Here is a 4,407-nt window from a genome sequence, read left to right on the forward strand (position 1 = left end):
GTGTGTAATGAAAGAGAGATAGGGGAAGAAAGGGGGGGGGGGATATACATGATGCGCTAATAATCTATACTCTTGAGCTTTTGGAAACACGGTTATAATATCATTTATATTTATATATATATAATATATAATATATAATATGTATGTATATATAATATATTAAATATATATTATAGTTATTTATATTATATCAGCAGTATTTATCCTTTACACAATAAAATAATACGCAAGATCGATGAATTTCTTAATTCGACCTAGGTATAAATGTGTTAAATGTATAAATGTATTTATATTATCTTCTTATATCCAGTAAAGCGTAAAATATATCTCTATGCTTCGTAATGATAATGACATAAATATATTCATAGGAGAAATTACTGCGCCAGTTTTGAAGCGCCAAATACTAGCACACGTTGTGCATTTTGAGACAATACTTTCTCATAAATCAAACAACAATATAAAGTTAAAATTTACTAGGAATATAATTTCGTTCCTCACCCAGTTTTTTTAAATTCAGTTATGATATTATTCCGTTATAAGTTTGGGTGGAGACTTCCTCAACCACTTACAACATTACGGACAAGCAACGATAGCTGCTACTACGAATAAATATGAATGCTCGGTTTTTTTAAATAAGTTTAAGAAGAGTGTTGGAAGCTAGTGCTGCGGTTCTGTTTGATTAAGAAAACTTATGGAGGATACGGGTATCGATCCCGCTACCTCTCACATGCTAAGCGAGCGCTACGTTAGTATGCTAGCACATGCGCAATATCTCAGCAGCAGAATGAATATGCAGTTAGTATGGTTAGGGGGTATCTCAGCGTAGGTTTCTGTAGTTAATTGTTATCAGTACACCTGTGTTTATAATTAGGAGAGCGCCATAGCCTGTAGTTGCCCTGGAACTCCTACTTCATCCCCTCCCGCCATTCTCCCTTGCCTCAATTGTCCCTCGCTGATCTTTCTCTCTCAGCAAGCTATATTATGCAGTTTTCTTCAGTCCGTACTGCATGCATGTAACGGTGCTCGCGCATGCGCAATATCCCCAAATAAAAGTACTATTTTGCAATAAAATATGAATTTAAAATGGAGAGGAGGTATTCTAGCCTAGATTTATATGATAACATTCCATCAGTAGACAGTGAGGAAGAAAACTATGGAGGATGCGGGTATCGATCCCGCACCTCTCGGATTGCTAAAGCCGAGCGCATCTCCTCCCATTTGAGGCTAATCCCCCTACCTTTTCGGTATTGTAGCATTTCTTTAAGGTCAAGGTAAATTTAGAAATTAACTCTAAAACAATTCTAAATTAAAAATACGTTATATTATTGTGTTCTCCTTCCAGAAAATAAGTGAGGACGGGTATCGATCCTCCGAATCTCACCATTTTGAGCTAAATCTCCCGTTATAATTAGAATGTTTCACAACTTTACTCCTAGCATAGCGATTAAATGATTTCATCAATAGATGAGAATAGTAAGAAGAGTGTTGGAAGTAGTGCCTGGCGGTTTGTTTGATAAGAAAACTTATGGAGGATACGGGTATCGATAACCCGGCTACCTCTCACATGCTAAGCGAGCGCGTCTAACCATTTTGAGCCTAATCCCCCGTTACATAGCAAACTCTACGCGTCGTAGCTAATTAGTTACTGTTAGAACTTTCAGTTTCATTGCAATGGCAACGTCGTAAAGCGTGTTGTGCTAGCTTTTGTGACAACGTCAGTAGCGAAACATCGATGACCTGAATACTTGCTTCAACACTGCGTAAGTAAACCAGCCCAGTGAGCTGGCGTTTACGATAAAGATGTTTAATGATCAAGGAACAAAAAGTGACGATAGTTGCAATATATAGATCGAATCAAGAACTAATAATACATTATTACGTATAATAATTTATTATTACCTCCGCCAAGGGGTTGGCAGGAGGTTATGTTTTCACCGGCGTGTGTTTCGTTCGTGTTGGAGTGTTTGTTTGTTGGTTTGTGAGTTTGTGTACAGGCCTAAACTGGAAAAAGTTTATGGACGTTGTAATAAATTTCAGAATATGTTCACAAAAGGGCTAACTTAGAATTGATGAGATTTTGTGGTGATCCGGATCCAATTAATTATTACGATAAATTAATTAATAAAATTTTTCAGGATAGGTCAGAAATGGGCTAACTTCGAATTGATTACATTTTGATGTGGTGATCCGCGATCCAATTAATTAATTAATTAATAATAAAATTCTCAGGATAAGGTCAGAAATGGGGTAACATAAAATTCATTACATTTTGGTGGTGATCCGATCCAATTAATTAAATTAATTAATTAAAAAAAATTCGCAGAGTGAGAGAATTCAGCTGCCTTGACGGAGGTCTGCGCTGCTCCCGAGTGCTCTAGTTATATATATATATATTATAGTAAAATATATTATTAGCGTGTTGATCGATAGGCAGACTAGCAAACAGTAGGCGAAACGGACAGCAGTTGTGGTATATATTCAATTTTATTTGTTCTCAGTTTAGCTACACATGGCTCTTAAAAGTTACTGCCATATTCAGCTTATATGTTATACTAATAAAGAACTTATATACTAAATATAACTATATACTAAAATATACTAATACCAATAAAAACATTAATTCTTACGCTCAACTATATACAATTAATTAGTTTGCCATGACTATTGTCCCGTCCAGTTTGCTGCCGTATGTTTTCTCGATCAGTCCCTTCCAACTTCCCAGAGATCAAGTTGTCGGGATATGGCTGCAATATAAGAACATGCGCTTGTTTTTACTAAAAAATATTTAGCGTTAGCAAGGACGAGAACGAACCACAAGTCCTGTAAACGCACTATAGAAAGGCGAACTACTTATTGATTGAAATTGATTTGAGTTATTGTTCGGCTTCTACTGAAGCGCCGCCGTCCACTGACTTTCAAAAACATATATCTTCAAAACTACTCAATGCATTTTGCTTTTTTTAAGAATTTAATTATTAATGATGCTTCGTAGCGCAGAATGATATTTTTCAAAATAAATCTAAATAAGTGAAATTGTACTATGAAATCCCCCATTTTCCTTTATTTGAAAATTGTATGTAATTTTAAGTGTAAAATTTCAGATTTTATAATATATTTAGATACAATTTTTTTAATCAAATAATATATATGGACTCGAGTCTACATATCAGTAGTTTACTGTAAAATACATCCTCAACTAAAAGTGAGAGAGAAATGGTTAAACCGCCATCCTCAAATCAGACCCTACTCAATCCCGTCTGGAGGACGGGTAATAGCTTGTATGAATTTAAAATGGAGAGGAGGTATTCTGGCCTAGATTTATATGATAACATTCCATCAGTAGACAGTGAGGAAGAAAACTATGGAGGTCGTTCGATCCGCTACCTCTCGCATGCTAAGCGAGCGCTCTCCCATTTGAGCTAATCCCCCGTTACATCCGGTATTGTAACATTTCTTTAAGGTTCAACGTTAAATTTAGAAGTTAACTCTAAACATCTAAATTAAAAATACGTTATATTATTGTGTTCTCTTCCAGAAAATAAGTGGAGGACGGGCGTATCGATCCCGCTCTACCATTTGAGCTAATCTCCCGTTAAATTAGAATTTTTACAACTTACTCTAGCATAGATTTATATGATAACATTCCATCAATAGACAGTGAGGAAGAATAAGTTTAAGAAGAGTGTTGGAAGCTAGTGCTGCGGTTCTGTTTGATTAAGAAAACTTATGGAGGATACGGGTATCGATCCCGCTACCTCTCACATGCTAAGCGAGCGCTCTACCATTTGAGCTAATCCCCCGTTACATACAACTCTAACCGTCGTACTATTAGTTACTGTTAGAATTTCAGTTCTCATTGCAATGGCACGTCGTAAGCGTGTTGTGCTACTTTCTGTGACAACGTCAGTAGACCGAAACTGATGACCTGATAATTGCCTTCAACATGCGTAAGTAAACCAGGCCCAGTGAGCTGGCGTCTACGATCAAGTGGTTTAATGATCAAAGGAACGAAAAGTGACGATAGTTGCAATATATAGATCGAATCAAGAACTAATAATACATTATTACGTATAATAATTTATTATTATATTATATATATATTATATTAATCATGTATTATTCGCTGTTGATCGAATAGGCAGACTAGCAAACAGTAGCGAAACGGACAGCAGTTGTGGTATATATTCAATTTTATTTGTTCTCAGTTTAGCTACACATGGCTCTTAAGAGTTACTGCCGTATTCAGCTTATATGTTATATTATAAAATGGCTCGGATATTTTATGCATCATGATTGGTCAAAACGCGTCACGTGACACGCCGTTGTTATTGTTATAATGCACGCCAAACCGTGCAAAAAAGCGCGCAAAAAAAGTTATATTGCACGCTCGCGATTCTTACATCATTA

General features: G+C 35.9%; 1 non-coding gene across 1 annotated transcript; it reads right to left on the reverse strand.

Moving 5' to 3' along the window:
• Positions 1-3,727: 3,727 nt before the first annotated feature.
• Positions 3,728-3,800, reverse strand: Trnaa-agc. The gene has a single exon. It is a non-coding gene; the product is annotated as a tRNA-Ala (tRNA).
• Between the last annotated feature and the right edge of the window lie 607 nt (positions 3,801-4,407).

Source organism: Priapulus caudatus, unplaced genomic scaffold, assembly GCF_000485595.1.
Source record: "Priapulus caudatus unplaced genomic scaffold, Priapulus_caudatus-5.0.1 Scaffold648, whole genome shotgun sequence".
Taxonomy (NCBI): Eukaryota; Metazoa; Priapulida; class Priapulimorpha; order Priapulimorphida; family Priapulidae; genus Priapulus; species Priapulus caudatus.